General features: G+C 43.1%; 1 protein-coding gene across 1 annotated transcript in view; it reads right to left on the reverse strand.

Moving 5' to 3' along the window:
• The window catches only part of LOC125446968 (interleukin-2 receptor subunit beta-like), a 94897-nt gene that overhangs the window by 42875 nt on the left and 27329 nt on the right, over window positions 1–24693 (reverse strand). Inside the window, exon 2 of the mRNA XM_059640457.1 lies at window positions 23697–23807. The gene's annotated coding sequence lies outside the window, so the exon portion shown is untranslated. The remainder of the gene's footprint in view (window positions 1–23696; window positions 23808–24693) is intronic.

Here is a 24693-nt window from a genome sequence, read left to right on the forward strand (position 1 = left end):
ACTTCCTCTGGAAGTTCATTCCACACATCAACTACTCTCTGTGTAAAACAATTGCCCCCTAGTCTTTCTCAAATTTTTCTCCTCTCACTTTAAAATTATATCCATGGTCTTGAAATCCCCACCCTAGGGAAAAGATACCTGCCATTTATTTTATCCATATCTGTCATGATTTTATAAACCTCTGTAAAGTCACCCCTCAACCTCTTACGCTCCAGTGATAAAAGTCCTAGCCTATCCAACATCTCCTTAACTCAAACTCTCCATTCCCAGCAACATCCTGGTAAATGTCTTCTGAACCCTCTCCAGTTTAATAATATCCTTTCTGTAACAGGGTGACCAGAGCCGCCCACAGTGCTCCAGAAGTGGCTTCGCTAACATCCCGTACAACCTCAACATGACATCCAAACTCTTATACTCAAAGGTCTGTTAAAGCATGTTAAATATTTTCTTAACCACCCTGTCTACACGTGACACAAACTTCAAAGAATTATGTAGCCGAAACCCTAAGTCTCTCTGTTCTGCAATATTATCCAAGACTTGAAAACTTTGATTGTGATTTGAAACTAAATCTGCATATGTGATTATCCACATATGTGTACAATGCTTCAACAACAAGAACTTACATTTATGAAGCCTCCTTTAACATAGCTAGTGCTGCATTGGTATGGCACTTCTTTGCTGCGATGAACTGAGTGATCACGGATACAATTTAACAACAATATGCACTTAAATAGAGTTATTTTTGTAGTAAGATCATCACAAGAGTTCTGAGGAAGGGTCACTGGACCCGAAATGTTAACTCTGTTTTCTCCTCCACAGATGCTGCCAGACCCGCTGAGCTTCTCCAGCAACTTTGTTTTTGTTCTTGATTCACAGCATCCGCAATTCTTTCAGTTTTTACGTGTTTTAAAGGTTCGGCAAACAAAATTTAAGACAAAGCCTCATAGAAAGGACATAAATAGTAGTTTCGCATTGAGCATTGCTGAAAATAGACACATTTTGTTTAAGCATTTCATCTTGCACTCAGTAGGGCACTTTGTAAAAAGTATGGTGAAAGCCAACGTTATTTCAGCAATACTCAAAAAGATAATAGGACAGTTTGGGGTGGCTCAGTGGTTAACACCACAGCCTCTCAGCACCAGCGACCCGGGTTCAATTCCATCCTCGGGTGACTGTCTGTGTGGAGTTTGCACACTCTCCCTGCGTCTGTATGCGTTTGCTCTGGTTTCCTCCCACAGTCCAAAGATGTGTAGGCTAGGTGCATTGGCCAGGCTAAATCGCCCGTAGTGTTCAGGGATTTGTACATTAGGTGGGTTTTATGGGGTTTGTTTGGGTGGGTGCTCTGAGGGTCAGTGCAGACTTGTTGGGCCGAAGTGCCTGTTTCCTCACTGTAGGGATCCTATGACAGTGAAAGGTTTTGAGGGATGTTTTGCTGTAGAAAGAGAGGTGGTGAGGTGAAGATGTTTAGGAATGAGATTCTAGAGCTTCAGGCCTTAGGCAGCTAAAGGCGTGGAAACTAGTGGTGAAGAAAAGGAAACGCAACGTGCCAGAATTTGAAGCACAAGAAAATCTCTGAGGTTTGAAGGATATTTTGGAAGTGGGGAGACGTGAGACCATGGAAGGATTTGAGTCCAAGGGTGATCACTTTGGATTGGAAGCCATTGTCACTCAATGAGAATAGTTGTAATGGACAAGCAGAACACCACAAGTTAAGATGTGTGACATAAGCATGAAGTCAAATCTGTAATTTTCAGACGACACAACTATCTCAAATTATTTTTATTCATTCACGGGGTCAGGGTGTCATTGGCTAGGCCAGCATTCCTTGCCCTTCCCTCATTGTCCAGATGGCAGTTAAGAGTCAATTATATTGCTGTGGGCCTGGAGTCACATATAGGCCAGCCCAAGTAAGGATGGCAGGCAGTTTCCCTCCCTAAAGGGCATATGTGAACCCGTTGAGATTTTCCAACACTAGATTCATGCTTCTCTTTAGACTCTTACTTCCAGACCATTCATTCAATTTGAATTCTACCATCTCCCAGGGCAGGATTCAAATCCAGCTCCCCAAAACATTGTCTGGGTCCCTGGATTATCAGTCCAGTGATAATAACACTAGGCCATCGCCTCCCCTATCATTTGTGCTTTTCCCTGAAAGTGAAGTTACTATGTGCTGTGTTTCTCTGACAGCAAACGTCGCCTCCATCAATAGTGTGGTCTTCTGTGGCATTGTTTTTTCATGGCTGTGTAACCTCTGATTCACAGGTTGCTGTTTCTACCTTCTCACTGAATGGTGTTCTGTGGGACAGCATTTTCAGTCAGTTTTCTGCACTTGGCAGGACTAACGTGGATAATTAAAGTCAAACTGTGACAAAGAAGCAAAGGGATACATAAACAAGAAGTGGCTAAGTGCTAGAGTTCATTTTCAGAGGGATGAGAGAGGCTGTGATAAACTTAGACAGAATCATGGTCATACCACACTTACTGAACCATATGCAACACTGGGCACCATTGTATGAAACTGGTCAGGAAGCCTGGAAATAACGTAAAAAAATAAATCGCAACATTGATGCCAGAACTGACAAGATGTACTTATCTGTAAAGGTTTAGACTGGGACTCTTTTCTGCAGAAAAGAGAAGGGTGAAGTATGCCATGATTAAAACGGTTTGCTGGGCTCGATGTGGAACTGTTACTTGCTCTGTGGGACTTTTGACATCTAGGAGTTATAACCCTAAAGTAGGGGTGGCGCTGTGGCTGGCACTGCTGCATCGTAACACAAGTCACCTGGGTTCAATTCCACCCTCAGATGACTGCCTGTGTGAGGAGTTTGCACATTCTCCCGCGTCTGCGTGGCTTTCCTCTGGGTGCTCCGGTTTCCTCCCACCGCCCAAAGGTCACACTGCTGTGTAGGTGAGGTGCATTAGCCGTGGGGAATGCAGGGGGGTCAGGACTGGGTGGGATGCTCTTCGGAGGGTCGGTGTGGACTTATTGGGCCAAATGGCCGATTTGCACAGGGATCCTAAGTTCTAATTCTAGTACTTAATAGTTTCTGTGTGTTGCATCGACTCTGTACAACACGCAATTCTGTGTCTCCCACTATATACACCTGGCTGCAGCATGAGGCCGAAACCCCACTTTGCACAGTCTCTTGCTCACTGCATGTTAACATTGTCTATACCTGGGAGTTAGTAGATGAGGGAAGCCACAGCCCTGAATTTAGTTGGGGAGCTGACTGCTCTAAACACGCCCACAAACACAATGAGAAGTGTCTGATGTATGTAGAAAGCATGGAAGATCGAAGTGGGAAACAACTGGTGATTCTTAGTGCGTTAAGCATCATGTTAAAGGATATATGACACACCCGCCATAACCCCCGGGCTGTCCCAAAGTGTTTCAGAATTAATTTTGTACATCTGAAGTGTGGTTGTAATTTAGGAGACGCAGTATCTAACTTCCAAACACAGCAAATCCTCAGCAAATGATGGGAGAACAAGAAATGCTGGAGATCACAGTGGGTCAGGCTGCATCCAAGGGGAAAAAGCAAGGCAATGTTTCAAGTTGAATCTCTCCATGGATACTGTCTGGCCCACTGTGATCTCCAGCATTTGTTGTCCTCAGTAGCGATTCCAGTACCTGCTGTCATTTTTTCCAAATAAATGACGAGACGATCCAATCTTGGCAATGCTAGTTGAGGGATATTTTCACACAGAATCCCTACCATGTGGAAACAGGTCCTTTGGCCTGACAAGTCCATAGCGACCCTGCAAAGAGCATCCCACCCAGACCTAGCCCCATCCCTCTACCCTTTCCCTGTAACCCTGCAATCCCCATGGCTAACGTATCCAACCTAGGGAGCCCTGAGCACTATTTAGCATGGGCAGCCCACCTTAGCCTGCACATCTTTGGACTGTGGGAGGAAACCAGAGCACCCGGAGGAAACCCACATGGACAGTTGCCCGAGAGTGGGATCAAACCTGGGTCTCTGGCGCTGCAAGGAGCAGCGTTAACCGCTGAGCCACCATGCCACCCATGTAGATGAGGAAAAGGACACGAGTGCAGAACCCTCCTGAACTTCTTTGAATAGAGACAGGGGATGTTTCACCAAATGGACAGCATCGCTTGGGTCTTACTTAACCATGGCATCTATCCAGAGACATCACAGCTTGGTATGACAGCTGCTCTGTTGAGTACTGTAAGGAACTATAACTAGTTGTGAACGCAGCCCAGTTCATCACACAAGCCAACCTCCCATCCATTTCATGCTGTCCTGGAAAGGCAGCCAACATCATCAAAACCCCCCCACACCCTGGTTATAATCTCTTCCAAACTCATCTGTCGGCAGAAGATACAAAAGCTCAAACACGCTCACCATCAGATTCAAGAACAGCTTCTTCCCTGCTGTTATTAGGCTTCTGAGTGGACCTCTTAAATTTTAAATTTAATGTTGATCTCACTCTGTGTGCACCTTCTCTGCAGCCATAACATTGTATTCCTTGCTCTGTCCTATCACCCTCATGCATTTTGTATGGTATGCTCTGCCTGCACTGCCTGCAAAATAAAACTTTTCACTGTACCTAGGTACATGTGACAATAATAAATCAAATATAAAAAAACAAATGGATTGAGGGGATGAAACTACTTAGCTGGAGAGTAAATGGTGGGTGAATTGCCTAGGCCACTGTACTACACTGTCTCTGTTCTATTATTATAAATGTCCAGATGCATTAGCTCTGTTTCTGAGGTGTTGGGGCTTAATCCATCAAAAACTTCAGTAGCCTTACTGTTTGCAAGTATAAAGGAGAGCTTTACAAGGGTGTTGCCAGGGTTGGAGAGTATGATCTATAAGGTGAGGCTAAATAGGTTGATGCTATTTTCCCTGAAGCATCAGAGGCTGAGGGGTGACCTTGTAGAAGTTTATAAAATCATGGGAGACTTGGATAGATCTATCCCTGGAGAAGGGGTATTCAAACTTGGAGGACTGAGGTGTAAGGTAAGAGGGGAAATGATTTAGAAGGAACCATGGGGCAACATTTTCATGCAGAGGATGGTGCGTGTATGGAATGAGCTGCCAAGGGAAGTGATGGAGGCTGGTACAATTACAACATTTTAATGCCAGCTGGATGGGTACATGAATAACTCAGTTCACAAGGGTGGCTATTTGCACGATCTCTGAAGAGAATCCCACCCAGACCTAACCCCCTACCCTATCCTAGTAACCCATGGCCAACGCACCTAACCTGCATTTCTTTGGATAGTGACAGGAAATGGGAGCATCTGGAGGAATCCCACACAGGCACAGGGAGAACATGCAAACACCACCCAGACAGTCGCCCAAGGGTAGAATTGAACCCAGGTCCCTTGTGTTAACCACTGAGCTATTGTGAATGCTGTGAAGAGACACAAGGGCTGTGACCCAACTCGAAATCAAATATCAATTCCACAAAATCAATGTTAATTGGAGAAGACCAAAACAAGGTACTATAAACATCAAGTAATAAACCCTTTTTTTGTGGTAGTGTTCCTACCTCTCAGCCAGAAGGTCTGGGCTCATCCCACCTGCCACTGAAGGTGTCTCATGGCATATCTGAACAAGTTAATTTAATAAGGCATGTCAGGAATCAAGGTGAAACCACTCTGGGAGTGGTTTGAATGGTTAGCTCGCTACCATCAGACGTTAAGGGAAATAGAGCAGATGCATTTAAGATGAAGGTAGATAAACACAAGAGGGAGATTGGGCCAGAAAAAATGCAACAGATTGGTGAGGAAAGTTATAGTTTAAGGAATAAAATGGTCAGCAGCAACACATGCAAAATTGGCTGAGCAAGAGCTAACAGAGAATAATGGTCAATAGTTATTTTTTGCATGGGGTGGGGTGGGATTTGTAGTGGAGTTCTTGTTGTTTTTCCTGATATATATTACTGATCTAGATCTTGGCGTGTGGGACCAATTTCAAAGTGTGTAGGTGATACAAAATTTGGAGCCATTGTAAACAGTGAGGCAGGTGAATTCCAGCTCTGAAAGGGCGCGGATAAATTGGCAGAGTGGGCAGATACAGGGCAGATGAAGTTGAATACAGAGAAGTGTGAAGTGTTGCATTTTAGCAGTAAGAACATGGACAGATTGTGTAAAATAAGGACCACAATACTTTAGTGGCTGCAAGAACAGACAGACCTTGGCGAGTATGTACGTAGATCATTGAAGGTGAAGAGAGAATTTAATAAAACGTAGAGTCTCCTGGGACTTTAATAACCAGGATATAGAATAAAAGAGTAAGGAGGTTATACTGAAGTCATTTAAGATGCTTGTTAACCCTTAGTTGGAATAGTGTATGCAGCTCTGGGTGACCACTATAACAAGGATGGGAACAGATTAGAGAGAGGTCTACAAGAATGGCTCCAGGTACAAGAAACTTCAGTTTTAAGGATACTCTGGAGAGGCTGGGCTTACCGTACTTGGAGAAACGACTGAGACAAAATCTGATAGAGGTTTTCAAAATTGTGAGAAGTCTGGATTGAGTTGACAGGAAGAAACTGTTTGTGCTTGTACAAGGATGGAGAACGAGAGGTAAACATAACAAGTTTGATGTGAAAGAAAACCTCTTTGCAGAATGAGTGGTTATAGTATGGAAATATAATGGAGCTGGGGCAAAGGAGGCATTCAAGTTAGCAATGAATGACCTTTTGGCTAGAAGCAAGGATATGGAGAAAGGCAGGAGTATGGTATTCAGTCACAACACTTATTGGAGAGTCAGCGCTGATAAAATAGACCAAATGGCTCCTATCTGCATTGTTACGATGGTGAGATTCTGGGACATGGGGGTTCTATGGAGAAGGGTAGTTGGAGGAAGCACAGGTAGCTTTCAGATAGGCTACAACTGTGAGGCCCCAGGTTCTTCTTTCACGTCTCTATGTCGAAGAGTCGGTTACTTTGGAGCTTTGGCAGTGACACAGTTCAGATTGGAATGCTAGCATTTCTTCTCAAAAAAAAGACACAGGGATGGGAGAGGGTTAGGGCTGGGGGAAAGGGAAGGGTACAAATCCCAGCTCTGCCATTTGCTAACGGATGGTCGAGTTGTTCAGCATCTTGGCCAAGTTTCTCTGGTAAAAGAAATTCAACGAAACAGGGAACGAGGAAGAGGGATAGAGACGCAAGTGAACTGTTGCTGAGGTAAACAGAACAGTTAATAAAAAGAGGTGCTGCTTCCAATCAACACTTATTATTTCCTGTTTTCTTACCATCAAGTTGCCACAAAACCACAAAATATTCAATTCACCCCTGTTAAAAAATTGTCACTGAGCATTTTACACGCGCCTGAACAAAGAAATATTTAACTCTTTTGAAGTTCTAGGGCAGCTGAGATACTTTGCTTTAAAATAGAAGATCATCTCTTCTTTAGCTGTGCTGCATTAAAATAGTTCTCATTCCAGGCTCGTTCTTGCTCTCAATTCCCACCCCCATTGCATCATCTCCGCTCTCTTTGTAATACTCTACTCAGATCTCCTTGAATTCTGAACTTGTGAGGGTCCTAATTTTCATTGAGCCATTATGGATGATTGGGATTTTCATGGAGAAATAGTGGGTAGAGATGGGCCCCCACCCCTTTTATTTCCAGCAGAACCGTTCTTGGGAAAACATGAATGGGATGTGACTCATTTACATGGGAAACCAGAACTCAAAAGGGCCATTTGAAACATGCTGAGTACAAAATGAACACATATTCACTGAAATAAAGGTCTTCTATCATAAAGTGAGATTAACAGATATTGAGAGAAGTTATAAATAGTCTTGAAAGGTGCGTAAGATCTATAGAACCACTGAAACAACTCCATAGTTAAAGAGCAACCGTCAAGAATTGGAAAAATGCTGTCTACCTGTGTTTGTGAGAGGGCTGTCCTAGCAATTTCAATAGCTGTTTGTTGACATAATCCTAAATGCTATCATTACAGCATTGTTAACAGTCAATTGTTCTCCACAGCCTACCGTTATCACAGTGGGGTGTTATTGATTGACAGCTCTAGGATATTGTTAAATAATTTATCTTTAATTTGGTACTATGAATTTTTTAACTAAGTGATTAAGTGCTTGAGTGAATGAAACATATTGAATTAGTTTCATGAATGAGAGGATTTTTATTGAGTAAAACCTATAATAGATACTTATTTTGTTTCATTGCAGCATAGCTCCTGATGCCTGTCCCATTGTTGAGTTTGCATGAAGATGTGGGGGTAAGAGATATGACAGAGGGTATCTAAATTTGATGCGTGTGTTTGTGTGGGGGAGGGAGGGGAAGACTTAGAATTAAGTTGGTGTCAGGGCTATTTTGGGCTGTGGCTTTGGGTGGCGATGCATGAGTTGTCATGGGAGGATGTGAGAAGCCATTGATCAGTTGGCATGGAGGGACATAGGAATTAGGTATCAGATGTGTAAGTTGAGAGTTAGAGGAGGAAGTCTGAAAGAACACAAATGGACCTTACCAGCAATTAGCTCAGAACTTGGCAGTGTCTGTGTCTGCCTTTGATTTGTATCCCAGCAAAATGGGCCTGAACCTATATTGTTCCTGGTGTGGGCTCAGAAAAATAGAAGAAGATTGGATTTTTTGCAAAACAGAATTAAGTGTAGACCTTCACACACATGAGATAGCTCTGAACACAGAGAAAAATTTGACCCGGTGCATCTATGGCTGGTGGAGGAACAACAGGAGAGAGTTGAGGATTTAAGAGAGGAGTCCAAGAGCACAAAGAAATGGATGAGTTTGGGACATTACAATAAATTCACTGTAAATAATGCCTTTCAAACTGTGTGCTTATGGATGTGAAATAATTTTTCACTCATCTACTTGTGAACACATATTCAGTGTTAGAGCGCTCACTGATTTTTCATCATTTTTATGTTTATTCTTTTGGTTTGGAGCTGTGGATTGGGAATTGTGAACTGAGAATGATTTGTGAATCTGGTGACAGCTTGTGGTAAGAAGAAAGAATGGAGATTCATAGGCTACAACAGGGAAACTGACCTTTATTCCAACTCATCCATGCCGAACATATTTCCTAAATTAATCCTGTCCCAGCTGCCAGCATTTGGCCTTCCTATTCATGTACCCATCCGGATGCCTTTTAAATGTTGTAATTGTACCAGCCTCCACCACTTCCTCTGGCAGCTCATTCCATACACGCACCACCCTCTGGGTGAAAAAGATGCCCCTCAGGTGCCTTTTAAATCTTTTTCCTCTTACCATAAACCTATGCCCCTCTAGTTTTGGACTCCCCTGCCCTGGGGAAAAGAATTGTCTATTGACCCTATCCATTTCCCTCATGATTTTGTAAACCTCTATAAGGTCACCCCTCAGCCTCCAGGGATAATAGCCCCAGCCTATTCAGCTTCTCCCCATACCTCAAACGCTCCAGCCCTGGCAACATCCTTGTAAATTTTTTCTGAATCTTTTCGAATTTCACAACATCCTTTTGATGGCAGAGAGACCAGAATTGAATGCAATGTTCCCACAGTGACCTAACCAATGTCCTGTACAGCCACAACATGACCTCCCAACTCCTATACTCAATGCACTGACCAATACAGGCAAGCACACCAAATGCCTTCTTCACTATCCTGTCTACCCACGACTCCACTCTCAAGGAGCCATGAACCTGCACTCCAAGGTCTCTTTGTTCAGCAACACTCCCCAGGAACAGACTAAACCAGATTTTTTTTGTTTGTGAGGCCAGGGATGGGAGTGAATTGCAGACTGAGCCTTGATTAGAAAGGCTCCAACAGAGGTGGGTCATCCTGTTATAGGAAGGATATTATTAAACTTGAGGGGGTTCAGAAGAGATTTACCAGGATGTTGCTGGGTATGGAGGGTTTGAATTATAAAGAAAAGCTGGATAGGCTGGGACTTTTTTAATTGAAGTGTAGGAGGTTGAGTTGTGACCTTACGGACATTTATAAAATAATGAGTTCGAGTTCATAGTAGGTGTCTTTTCCCTAGGGTGGGGGATTTCAAGGCTAAGGGGGCACATTTTAAGGTGAGAGGAGTAAGATTTAAAAAAAGACACAAGATGCAAATCTTTTACACAGAGAGTGATTCACATGTCAAATGAACTTCAGAGGAAGTGATGTATAAGGGTACAATTACAACATTCAACTGTCATTTGGATAAGTACATGAATAGGAAATGTTTGGAGGGATATGGGCCAGGAGCAGGCAGGTGGGATTAGTTTTGTTTTGGATTGGTCAGCATGGACGGGTTGTGCTGAAGGGTCTGTTTTCGTGGTGTATGACTCAATGACTCTGTGAAGAAATGCTAGGAAGGTAAGTGTGACTAATCGCATAGCAGAGGTTTTAAAGATGTCAGTACTTGGAAATTGGTTCTGGCAGGTCTGGAAGAAATTAAAACTTTCTTGCTTTCTATAATCAGAACTGACGTAAAAGACCTAACAGTTGCAACAACAAGGTAACCAGCTAGAATGACTGTTGATTATGAATTGATCTATAAAAACTTTTCTGTTACATTCCCCGCCCCAGAAATTTGTGTGAGGTTCTTAGTTAGTAATGGGATCAAAGGATATGGGGAAAAGGCTGAAGGAAAGGGGTACGAAGCATATCAACAACGATTCCAATGGCGGAGTAGACTCGATGGGACAAATGGCCTAATTCTGCTCCTTTGTTTGATGGCCTAAAAGTGAATGAAATGCATTTTGTATGCTTGCCTTTATTGGTCAGTGCATTGAGTATAGGATTTGGGCAGGGGGTTGGTTCATGCTGTAGCCACTTTTGAAATACTACTTTCAGTTCTGGTCTCCCTGCTATACGAAAGATGTCGTTTAAAGAGAAAAGGCTCAGAAAAGATTTATAAGGATGTAAAGGGTGTTTGAGGTATGGGGAGAGGCTGAATAAGCTGGGGTTGTTTTCCTTGGAATATCAGAGATTGAGGGGTGACCTTATGGAAGTTAATGAAATCACGAGGGACATGGTTAGTGTGAATAGTCAAGGGCTTTTCCCCAGGGTGGTGGAGTCCAAAACCAGGAGGCATAGGTTTACAGTGAGAGGGGAAAGACTTAAAAAGGATCTGAGGGGTAACTTTTTCACACAGAGGGTGGTGTGTGTGTGGAATGAGCTGCCAGAGGAAGTGGTGGACGTTGGTACAATTACAACATTTAAAAGGCATCTGGATGGGTACATGAATAGGAAGGGTTTAGAGGGATATGGGTCAAATGAGACTAGATTATCATAGATCCCTACAGTGTGCAAACAGGCCCTTCAGCCCAACAAGTCCACTCTGACCCTCAGGACATCCCACGCAGGGCCATCCTCCTAATCTAGGCATCCCTGAACACTATGGGCAATTTAGCATTGCCAATTCACCTAACCTGCACATCTTTGGACTGTGGGAGGAAACTGGAGCACCAGGAGGAAATCCACACAGACACAGGGAGAATGTGCAAACTCCACACAGACAGTTGCCCAAGGGTGGAATCAAACGCAGGTCCCTGGTACTGTGAGGCAGCAGTGTTAACCACTGAGTCACCATTAATTTAGAATAGCTGGTCAGCATGGACAAGTTGGACGAAGGATCTGTTTCCATGGCGTTTCTAACTCTATGACTCTATAAAGGCAGGTAGCTCGTGTAGGGATTGAAAAGTAGGGAACAACCCAGGAATTTATCCTCATATGAACAAGAAAACTGCTGAGGGTAGAGGTCTCTGTGGGAAGTTTAAATATTTTTATTGGAGTAAGTTGGGCCATGTGCATTTGGAATGTTGGAAACTGCCAGGAGAATTAGAGGGGTTAGTGAAAATGAATTGGAGAACAGAACACAGAAAGATAATGTTCCAGGTTGAAACTCTAACATTAGCGAAAAGGTCAGAAATTGTAAGGTAGGTATGCAGGACTTTTGTGATAAGGAATGATGATTCCTTTTCCTTTTAGTGAGGTAGCTAGACCCATAAACATACTGACAGATACAGGGGAACCACATCACTTCCTCTGGAGAAGAACTTGATTTTGATGGGAGCTAAAATCTTAATAAATGGGGTTAGTGGAGAACATATCACTCAACACATAATGTTGTTACCTCTCTGACAATTACTTTTCTTGATAACAAATCACATTCTAATTGTATTTCTCCATCATATAAAGTGCGATTAGAATGTGACTTGTTAGCAAGTGAAATAATTGTCTGAGAGGTAAAAACATTATGCGTTGAGGAAGTGACTTTATTTCTGGATGATGACTTTACAGGACTAAAGATAGCCGCTTCAATGATAATTACAGACTAACTCTGAAGGGGATCTAAGAAACAGAATAATTACAGGAATGGATTTTTGGTAACCCTGCTTCGTGTGTGCTAACCAGGGCAATGATTAAAATAATTCATCCATAAGGATTGATGGGACACCACAAGCAAATGAAAGGATAGCTGCAACTTTCCTGAAAGGTGAGAGAAACCTGGTGGATTGTTTGGTGAAGATAATTGTATCTACAAGACAGAAAGCCGATCCTGAATTACATAAATTGGCCCCATCTTCTCTTAATGAGGTAGAATCCAAAGGAGTTCTGTATCAAATAAACCTTTTGGACTATATCCTGTTGTTGTGTGATTTCTGACCTTGTCCACCCTAGTCCTCCACTTCATCTTAAGAATGGAGTACTCACAAGGGAGTCAAGACCGCCCCACATAGACCGCGCAGTTAACAGAGGATCAGTGCTACATCAGAGAGTGGCACTGCCAGCTGTCGTAGGGAAATGTTGAGATTCCCATGACAGGACTCTAATGGATTTGGGAAACTCGGATGTATATAAACAGGTAATCAAGCTGTGGTGCAGTTTTGTAAAATGCGTCATATTTGTCACGCTGTAAATCTCAATACTTGACTAAACCAGCACTTTAATTCCTCTGCCAGTTTTTTGAGGACCCATTCAGTGCTGCATGATTCGATTAGCTAAAGTGAAAGCCAGAAATGAACATGCCCTCACCATTATGGATACGACTACCCAATTACCGGGTGCTATTCCCTTAAGAACAATCAAAGCTAAAGTAGTAAAGGAAAAAACCCATGTAGTTTTTCCGACATTATGTTCTATCGATGGAAGCAAAATTTATGTCCAAACATTTTCAAGGTATCATCGGTAGTCTGGGGATTAACAACTGAAATTGACAGTGTTTGCTCTCACCAAACCATGAAAATCATGATCAAAGCTGATTGTTATAAGCACCCAAAGGACTGGGACAAAGGATTAGATTATCTCTTGTTGCGAATAGTGATTCTCTAAACGAGTCTACCGGCTTCAGGCCATTTGAATTAGTTTATGACCATGAAATAAGAGGCCCATTAAAACTGCTCAGAGATAAATTGCTAAGTTTGAAAAATAAATCTTCAATGCTAGAGTATGTTAGACACTTTTGGAGTCATGGAGTCATACAGCGCAGAAACAGGCCCTTCGGTTCAGCTAGTCCACGCCAACCATGTTCCCAAACTAAACTAGTCCCACTTGCCTGCAGTTGGCCCATATCCCTCTAAACCTTTCCTATTGATCTACCAGTACAAATGTCTTTTAAACATTGCAACTGTCCCTGCATTCACCACTTCCCCTGGCAGTTCATTCCACACACAAACCACGCTCTGTGTGAAAAAAATGCCCCTCATATCTTTTTGAAATCTTTCTCCCCTCACCTTAAAGGTGTGTCCCCTTCTTTTGAACTCTCCCACCCTTAGGAAAAGACCTTGTTATTCACTTTATCTATGCCCCTCATGATTTGATATGTTCAGCCCTCATTCTCCCACGCTTCAGTGAAAAAGTCCCAGTCGATCCAGAGCCTCTCCTTATGACTCCTGGTAACATTCTGGTAAATCTTTCCTGAACCCTCTCCAAATTAATCATATCCCTCCAATAGCAGGGCCAATTGCAACAATTCCACAAGGGTATAGGCCAGTATTTCTCAAAAGGATTAACAATAGCGATGTAGATTTACACAGGAACATGCATCAACTTACCAAAACAAGATGGAAATGTGGGCAGGTAAATATGTGACAACTCGAATTCTTAAAGCAGGGGATGAAGCTTTGTTACTGTTGCCTTTACGAGGTGAGCCATTAATAACAAAACTCAGTGGTCCCTACAAAGTAATTAAAAGCATTGATCAGGTAGCATATTTAGTTGAGAAACAAAGGCAGAAGTTGCTGGAAAAGCTCAGCAGGTCTGCCAGCATCTGTGAAGAGAAATCAGAGTTAACATTGCGGGTCCTCTGAAGAAGGGTTAAGTCTGTTTTCTCTCCCCAGATGCTGTCAGACCTGCTGAGCTTTTCTAGCAATTTCTGTTTTTGTGTCTGATTTACAGCATCTGCAGTTCTTCTTTTGGTTTTTACTTAATATTTTGTTGATACTCCTGATTGCTGGAGAAAGAATCAATTGTGTCATGTGGCTGTCTTAAAACACTAGAGAAGATGATGAGACATTTTAAAATACTTCCCTTCTACAGCTCCCTCTGTGTCCTTCCTGTGGGTGCTAACGATCATAAATCCGTCAGCAACTCCTGGGAGTGGCACTTTCTGACTTTAAGTAGAAGAGTTAATGTTAGCCTAGCTGGCATGAAGGGGGCTTGTAGCACAGTGGTAATGTCCCAACCTCTGGATCAAGAGACCTGGGTACAGGTCCGAATTGTGCTGAAACTGTGTCACGATAGGTTGGTTTAAAACTTTGCTTAGCCTAACTGGTTGAATGGGACTCTGGTGGGATTAGGTAGATCACTGTATTTTCACGGTGAAATTTCATTGCTAATAATGAAGGGCCCATCAGGCTTGCTGTCAAACCAAGTTATATCCCACTCCGCTGCCAAGTTTCCAATTGATCCCATTAACAAAAGACTTCCTAACTTTGGTAGTCAATCATAAAGCCTCATCCTGTCCTTATCAATGCCCACATTTTCAGCGACAGGGAAAAACTGAAATAAATGCGGATGCTGTAAATCAGGAACAAAAACAGAAATTGCTGGAAAAGCTCAGCGGGTCTGGCAGCATCTGTGGAGCGAAATCAGAGTTATCATTTCAGGTCCAGTTCTGAGGAATGGTCACTGGACCCAAAATGTTAACTCTGCTTCTCTCTACAGATGCTGCCAAACCTAATGAACTTTTCCAGCAATTTTTGTCTTCGGTGATAAGTTACTGGTTGGAGCCATAGGATCATGGAGGTTTGCAGAATAGAAACAGGCTCTTTAATCCAACCTGTCCATGCCACCCAGATTTCACAATTTAAACTGGCCCCATTTGCCTACATTTGGTCCATATCCCTCCACACCTATCCCATCTATGTACTTGTCTAAATGTTTCTTAAATGACACAATTGTACTTGCTTCCACCGTGTTCCAGACTCTCACCATTCCTTGCGTGAAAAAAATTAATGATAATTAAGACTGGCAATATTGCCTGAGGATGATGTCAACATCCCTGCTGTTGTCTCAGCTGAAATCAAGGGAGGATCTGCATTCGTAGTGCACTGTCCATTGGCCCTCAAGGTACGATGTAGCAAGTAACAGTCAGTGGAGGTCTTTTGATATGTAGCAACTAATTTATGCACTGAACAGTGCTGCAAATGATAATGATCAGAGGATCGGTTTTGGTTGAGTGATAAGCATTGGTCAGATATCAGCTCTGTGTGAACCTGTCATCATTATCCTGCCATGAGAGCTTTTATGTCCACAGGAAGATGCAGGCTGGCTTAACATCTCACCAACAATTAAGGAAGTGAAACAGTAAAAAGGAACGCACAAAACCTGGAATATACTGAGGGGGGTAGATTGATTGAAAGATCTTGGTGTGCAAGTGCACTGATCACTCAAAGTAGCAGTCAGTGTCAGAGGCTGAGGGGTGATCTTGTAGAGTTTTATAAAATCATGAGGGGCATGGATAGGGTGAATAGCCAAGGTCTTGTCCCTGGGATAGGGCAGTCCAAACCTGGAGGGCACAAGTTTAAAGTGAGAGGGGGAAGATTTAACAGCGATCCAAGGGGCAACTTTTTCACACAGAGGGTGGCGCATGTGTGGAATGAGCTGCCAGAGGAAGTGGTGGAGGCTGGTACAATTACAATATTTAAAAGGCATTTGAATGGGTGCATGAGTAAGAAGGGTTTAGAGGGATATGGACCAAATGGAGGCAAGTGGGACTACATTAATTTAGGATAGCTGGTTGACATGGATGAGTTGGACCAAAGGAACTGTTTCTGCGCTGTTTGGCTTTATGACTCTATGAGTACAGGTAGATAAGGTTGTAAAGATGGCATATGGAATGTTTGTCTTCATTGGCAGAGGAATGGAACGCAAAAGTAGGGATATAATGATTAAACCATGTAAGACACTGGTGAGGCTAAAGCTGGAGCATTGTGTGCAGTTCTGGTCATCACATTAGAGGAAGGGCATAATCACTTTGAGGAGAGTGCAGAGAAAATTCACTAAAATGTGGTTCACAAGAATTGTAACATGGGTGGTGGAGGGGTTACGTGATTGAGGTATACAAAATTGTGAGGGATAGAGAGAGAGAGTGAGAGAGATAGAGTAGGCAGGAGGAACCTGTTTCCCTTGGCAGATAGTTTGAAACACGGGGATTATAGATTCAAGCCAAATGATAGAAGGGTTAAAGGGGATGTGAGGGAAAACCTTTTCACACAGAGGGTAGTGGGTGTCTGCAATTTTCTGCCTGAGTTATTGCTGGAGGCAGAGACTCTAAACTCTTTTAAAAAGTATTTGGATCTGCACCTTAAGAGCTGTAAACTGCCAAGCTATGGGCTGTATGCAGGAGGATAGGATTAGAAAGTTTTTGTTTAATCATTCATGAGATGTGGGCATCACTGGCATTTATTGCCCATCCCTAATTACCCAGAGGGCAGTTAAAAGTCGACCATATTGCTGTGGTTCTGGAGTACATGTAGGCCAGACCAGGTAAGGATGGCAGTTTCCTTTCCTAAAGGGCATTAGTGAACCAGACGGGTTTTTCCTGACAATTGAAAATGTCACAGTCATCATTAGGCTTGTATTGAATTCAAATTCCACCACCTGCTGTGACAGGATTTGAATCCAAGTCTCCAGATTATTATCAGGATCTCTGTCTTAATCATCTAGCGATAATACCACTGGGCCACCTACCCTGGGTTGGTAGGGAAAAGATGGGCCAAATGGTGTTGTATCATTTCCGTGGCTCTGTGGTTATAATGCAGCATTCTCCCAGTGCTGCAGAGAGGCTGTGTCATTCTAGATTTCAAGCAGGATTCAAACCTCCTAAAACAGGGGAAACAGTGGTAATCCCTGAACCTTCCATCGTTTTTCCTTTCTCTTTCAGGGATGTGGGTATTGCTTGCTGGCTGAGCAATTATTGCCCATCCCGAGTACACATTCAGGGGGCAGCAATCTGCCCTCTTAAAACATTGCACTCTGACAAATGAAATAGAATTTGAAGAAACTGAAAGGAAAGTTACATGGGTTTTATTTTTATAAGTTGATTCTTTGCAGGAGCCAATTCCACATTATAATTCCTCTACAGCTGGGCTCCATGAGCTTTGGTGACTCAATGATTAGCACTGCTGCCTCACAGCACCAGGGACCTGGGATCGATTCCACACTGTCTGTGTGGAGTTTGCAGATTTTTCCCCCTTTCTATGCAGCTTTCCCCCCACAGTCAAAGGTGTGCAGGTTAGGTGGAATGGCTGTGCCAAACTTTCCATAGTGTCCAGGGATGTGTAAATTATGGGGGACGAGTCTGGATGCGATGTCGTGAGGGTCAGTGTGGATTTGTTGGGCCAGACAGCTTGTTTCCACACTGTGGGGATTCTATTGCTCACAGCAGTATCCTGGACATGAATCCCAGTACAATTCTGCAGGCCGCTATGTGAGTGAATATGTCGTGTGAAAGCTTTCAACACTGTTACTGGAAGCCCATTATAAAAGGCACTACTCATCTGATCGTGTGTCATGACAGCCAACACACAGCCCCCCCAACCCGACTCAAGCTTATCCCCCTGAGAATGGACAAATGGACAGGATATTGCAGTAGCAAACAGAGAAATAAATAGCTAGGTGTTAACAAACATACTCTGGCTGTTTCTGGTGAACCACTAGCATCTAGCTGCAACTTCGGGTCTGCAGAATGTAAATTTGTTTTCCCAACCGCAGAGTGTGAACTGAGTAGAACTCATCTTTTTATTGCTTGGAGTGTGTGCAACCACAAAATGTGTAATCATCTCCGATAAACCAAAACGAGTTCATTAGCAACTGACTAATAACTCTCAGTATTGATTCAATCTAATAGGTCTGAGCACTTAAACTTGCTTATCTCACCAGAGGATACCTTCTTCCCTCACCTCTCGAATGGTTCTGTTGATTAAAACAAGCAGCAAAATAACATAGTAAAATGTCTCAAGGTGCTTCAGAGCAATGTCATCAGCCACACCCGAAGACTGGTAATCAAAAAATTCATTGAAAAGGGAGTCATACTGTTATAGAGACGTGCAGGATGGAAACAGACCCTTCCGCCCAACTTAGAGATAGTAAGAACTGCAGATGTTGGAGTCTGAGATAACACAGTGTGGAGCTGGAGGAACTCACAGGCCAGGTAGCATCAGAGGAACAGGAAAGATGACGTTTCGGGTCGGGACCCTTCTTCCGAAAAACTGACCCGAAACGTAAGTCTTCCTGCTTTTTTGATGCTTGTTGTGTTTCTCCAGCTCCATGCTGTGTTATCATCTTCAGTCCAATTTGTCCATGCTGGCTAGATATCCTAAATTAATCTAGTCCCACTCGCCAGCATTTGACCCATATCCCTCTAAACCCTTCCTATTCGTACACCCTTTTAAACGTTGTAATTGTGCCAGCCTCCACCACTTCCTCTGGCAGCTCATCCCATACACACACCACCCTCTGCGTGAAAAATTTGCCCCTTGGGTCTTGTCTAAATCTTAACCCTCTGATCTGAAACCTGTGCCCTCTAGTCTCAGACTCCCTTAGCCTGGGGAAAAAACCTTGGCCATTTACCCTATCCATGACCGTTCATGATTTTATAAACCTCTCTAAGTCACCCATCAGCCTCTGATGCTGCTTTTAATGGATCAGAAGGGAAGAGAGAGTGGATGGAAAATTGGGAGGACTTCCAGTGCTATTTGGGCCCAAGCAGCTGAAGGCATAAAGTGATGGAGTGATGAGAAGTGGAGAGTGCGCTCAGTGCAAGTGTATGTCTTCCCAGCAGCACTAACACATCACTACTACAAATGATTCAGCTCCAGTGACATCAAATACAAAGCTAAAAAAGGATTTTTCTTTTTGATTACAAACTTCCTTTCACTGATGAGGCTCTAGGCCCGTTCTCATTCAGCCAGCTGACCTGAAAGCTCTGCCCACAGTGACCAATTGTCCCACAGCAACAATGTGATAATCTACAGCATTCTAAATGATATATCCCCCCACCAACTATTCTGAAAGAAAAATGCCAATTTTCCCCCCTTTCCTATTGTTACCAAATCCTTTCAAAAAATGTCAGGATTTTTTCCAACAACAAATTAGCTCTTGCATGGAAATATGCACTATATGTGCACTGGGCTTAAGTGAAATCAGTTCCAGTAGCTTTTGTGATTTCTCAGAAGCAGACTATTAAACAGGAGAGTAAAAAGTATGAGGTTCACCAAGTTTGGGAAGCAGGACCAGTTATTAGTTACTATTTATTTCTGTCTTGTTAATTTGAATATTTGAGTTATTTACCATCATCATCACAGGATCACCGAATTCTTATGGCATAGATGGAGGCCTTTTGGCCCTTGTGCCGGTACTGGTTCTATTCCTGAGTGCTAATCTCCTGCTTTTAGCCCACACCACTGTTCTACCCAAATTACTATTTGATGTCTCTTTGTGTGCCTCAACTCAACCTGGCTCCATCAAATTTCCAACCAATGCATTCCATCCCCTAAATATCGTTGTATGAAAATAAGTTTTGTTTTAAATCTCATGCCACACTTATCTGGTTGGGACATCAGTTTAAAATGCCTGAATAAAATTGAGAGCATCCATTCCAGGTTAGCTTTGCTGATAGGGAAGCTGATAGATCAGGGTCAGAGCCTTGTTAAAGATAATTGGCCTGCAATGTCCCCCATCGGCCCTGTTAGTAAACAGTTTCACCTTTACCGGCTGCACAAGAAACAGCTTTTACAGCCTTGCACCTCGAGTGAGCTAAACTAGAAAGAGATCGCAAAAAGATTTTTCTGAAATGATGCACTGAGAACACAGGATCAAGCCTCTGCATTGTGCAGCAAAGAGATGGGATGCAGCCACGAAGCTTTAGAAAGCTACTAAACGTGTAACATCACCATTGTATGCAGAACCACACAGAAAGCCTCTCTCTCATTGCTTGCACGGCGCTACATCAAACATTGACTGGCTATTCTGTACCTTCTCAGTGCCCACAGAGACAATTGAGGCACCTCTAATCTCAAATCTCAACTGTGAGATTACAGTTTTTAATTAGAAAACATATTTAATTTAAAAATAAACTACCACTGTTTTATGACAGAAGCCAAACAAAATACTGACGATCTAAAATTATGAGGGGCATGAAAAGAGTAAATAGAGAAGGTCTTTTCCTCAGGTTAGGGGAGTTGAAAACTAGTGGGCACAGGTTTAAGGTGAGAGGGGAAAGATGTAAAAGGGCCCCAAGGGGCAACTTTCTCACACAGAGGGTGGTGCGTGTATGGAATGAGCTGCCAGAGGAAGTGGTGGAGGCTGGTACAATTACAACATTGAAAAGGCATCTGGATGGGTGTATGGATAGGAAGGATTTAGAGGGACATGGGCCAAATGCTGGCAAGTGGGACTAGATTAATTTAGGATATCTAGTTGGTGAGGGCTGAAAGCTTTGCTCGCACGCTGTACAACGCTATGGCCCTGTGACCCAACGAGATCACAGCGAGTCAGGCAGCATCCATGGAGAGCTGGCAAAGTCATCTAGACTCAAAACATTAGCTTGCTCGCTCTCTCTTACGGATGCCGTCTGATCTGTTGTGATCTCCAATATTTGTTGTTTTCAGCACAGATTCCAGCATCTACAGTAATCGACTCCTGTGCTGTTCTATGCAAAAAAGCTCATCCATTCTTTCAGTGTTCTCAGCTTGGCTAATTGTCGAAGAGGAGATTTGGTGCATCAGCACAGAAGTAAAGCTCTGTGGATGCTGAAAATGCGAAATGAAACCAGGAAGGGGCTAATTGACAGTGGGTCAGGCAGCATCTGGGGGGAGGGAAACAGAGAGTCTGTGCATAGTCACGGAAGAAACCTCAGATGTTGTATCACCATATACAGCTTGCCTTATCAGTCATCTCTACACTGGCTCCCAGAAAGTTACAGAATTGAAACAATATTCGAACGTCATATAACATAAGTGAAATCAAACCTCAGTAAAACCGAAAAGCAGCAGGGGGCCAATGAGAGAAGTAAAACCAAAATAGCAATTCTCAACAGCAATGTGACTTTGATGTGACTTCTAGCCCGTGGTTAGAATGAGGGTTAACCTGCTGCGCTGAAAGGAGTGTCAATAAATTATTTCCCAAAGATATCATTTACTTACAAAGAGTGTGATGAGTGAATGGGAGAGTGGGATTTCACAAAGAGGCTCTGAAAATAATGTTTGGGCCCCGTAAAGTTAAAATACCCTCCATATGTCTGAAATGCCTACTTCCCTGAATACACTATATTAAAAGCCTTTCTAAATAAGGTTTTGAAGATGATGAAAGGGTTCAGCATGGTAGACCATAAGAAATAGGAACAGGAGCAGGCAATCCGTCCACTTAAGCCTGCTCTATCATTAAATGGGAATCACGGCTGGTCTGACATTCCTCACATCCACTTGCCTGCCCTTTCTCCTAAACTTTGATTCCCCGACTGATCATGAATCTCTCCATCTCAGCCCCACATATACTCAAAGACTCTACCCCCATGACTCTCTGTAGAAAGGAGTTCCTAAGACTCACAACACTCTAAGAGAAGAAATTCCTCCTCATCTCAGTCTTACATTGGCTCCCCTCTATTCTGAGACTGTGCCCACTGCTCCTAGGCTCTTCCATGAGGGAGAGACACCCTCTCAGCATTTACCCTGTCAAGCCCCTTAAGAATCTTAAATGTTTTAATGAGATCACCTCTTCTAAACTAGAGTCCCAACCTGTTTAACCTATGTTCATAAGGCAGTCCTTCCATACCAGATCAACTCTAGTGAACCTTTTCTGAGCTGCCTCCAATAAAATAATTTCTTTCTTTAAATAAGGCAACCAGAACTGATCACAATACTCCAGATGTGTCACCAGCATCTTGTGCAGGCGTTGTAAGACTTCCTTAAACTTCCACTCTGAGCTCTTTGAAATAAGGGCCAACATTCCATTACCCTTCCTGATTCCCTGCTGCCCCTGTGTGCTAGCTTTCAGTGTTTCATGTACAAGTCCCTCCATGTCCCTTTGTGCAGTTGCTGTTTGCAGTTTGTAATTGGAGAAATGGTTGATTTTGTTGTTGAAAGAAAACGAACAACAATCTCTTCTGTTGTGTAGCCCTTCCGAATCACATTTCTTATGACATGAAGCCAATAAAAAGGCAAACTGAAGCACCAGGACTTATCTCCGCGAGGATAGAGGACATAGGTTTAAGGTGAGAGGGGGAAAGAATTAAAAGGGACCAAAGGGACAACATTTTCATGTCGAGTGGCGTGTGTATGGAACGAGCTGCCAGAGGAAGTGGTGGAGATTGGCACAAGTACAACATTTAAGAAGCAGCGGGATGGGTGCATGAATAGGAAGGGTTTAGAGGGTTATGGGCCAAATGCTGTCAAATGGGACTGGATTAACTTAGGATATGTGGTTGGCATGAACAGAAGGGTCTGTTTCTGTGCTGTACAGCTTTATGACTGTGGCTGGCATTGAGGAGCAGGGGGTATATGCTCAACTGTTTTATATTTGGTTTAGAAAAGTGTGTGTGCAATCATGTTATTTTAAAATGGATATGGAGACAACTAAGGAGGTACAGAGATTAACTAGAAGGAGGCCAGAAATAGATAGATATCCATTTCAGGAACATAATGACAGCCTGTTTATCCTCTGTCTTGATAAAACAAGATGTCTCAGATGGGGGAGGGAGTCATTTCGTGATGATCTTTAAAAAGATTTTGGTTAAGTAGATACAGACAGAATGTTTCCTCACATGGTTAAGACTATAATCAGGGGCCATCAATATAAGGCCATCACTAGGAAATCAATTAGAGAATTGAGAAGGAACTTTGCAGCTCAGCAGATCAGTGGTTAGAGCGCGGGACCCAATAATGCGGGGATTAGTGCAAGCCAGCAGTAAAGAAGCATTCCACTGGAGGTCAAACAGCTGAATGTGGAGAAGGGAATGGATAGTGACAGTGATACATTTAGATAAGGAGAAAAGGGAGAGCTTGAATGGTGCATGTACTGGTTGGGCTGAATGGCCTCCCTCAGTGCCATTCCTAATTGAGAAATGTGCGCCTGCAAAGTCAGGTGTTAGACTGAGTGAAAAAGCTGCTTTTCATGCCTGTGAAACTCGGTTTCGCTCTGACAGTCTTCATGAAACTGGGAACACTATACTTAAACACAATTCATCATTTTAAAAATTTTTCTTGCTTGATTAGTGGCACGACATCTTCTATCACTGAACTTGTGCTCAGTTTGGACCTACCTCTGCTTTGGAGAGTGCGGAGTTAAATTAAAAAGATGTAGTAACGCTGTTTTGAAGTGAGTAGGTAGAAATGTCGAGACACTGGTTGGGTCTGGTGCTAGACGTACAAACCTAGAACAGAGAGGACTAAAGATGAAAGGCTGTATCTGTCATATAGGGTGAGCTGATAAAAATACTGAGCCTTATCTGATACCTCCATATTGAAGTGTTGGTTCGTTTCAAGACTGATAACAAAGATTGATAATGCCAAATATGGTCATACTAAATAAACCTGGAAGCTTTGTTCTTTGTCAATTTCAACATGAATATTTTCCTTAAAACAAACCCGAAGAGTAATTCATATTGCTTGTTGCATGAAGGTAGGGAGGACATACATGTGCTTTTTGAGGTAATGACACTGTTCTTTCTCTCTCTGTTTACCAAACCTCACAACTCCGTCCTGAAGTTAAATGCCCTCCTTTCCTCTGCTGAAGGCGATGAGCAGCTGATCCCAGCAACTAGTGCCAGGCTCAGCCACCCCGTCTGCTATTTCTTTTCCTCCTTCAGGCCAACATTGGTTGCCCATCCCTCATTGCCCTTGAGCTGAGACACTTGCTAAGCCATTTCAGAGGGCAATTAAAAGTAAAAGGCACGGGCTGTACATCTGGGATCATGAGTGGGCGAGACCAGGTAACATCTTTCTAACACTTGTGGACCAGAAGGATTTTGTATGTCAGACAGTTTCATGATCAGCATCTTTCACCTCATGTTCCAGATCTTATAGAGTCATCCAGCACAGAAACAGACCCTTCGGTCCAGCTCATTTATATCTCAATCTGACCTTCTCCCACTATCCAGCATTTGGCCCACATCCTTCTCAACCCTTCCTATTCATGTACACGTCCAGATTCCTCATAAATGTTGCTACTGTACCAGCCTCCACCACTTCCTCTGGCAAGTCATTCCATACACACACCACCCTTGGCGTGAAAAAGTTGCCCCTTAGGTCCCTTTTATG

The sequence above is a fragment of the Stegostoma tigrinum genome, chromosome 38 (genome assembly GCF_030684315.1).
Source record: "Stegostoma tigrinum isolate sSteTig4 chromosome 38, sSteTig4.hap1, whole genome shotgun sequence".
Lineage (NCBI taxonomy): Eukaryota > Metazoa > Chordata > Chondrichthyes > Orectolobiformes > Stegostomatidae > Stegostoma > Stegostoma tigrinum.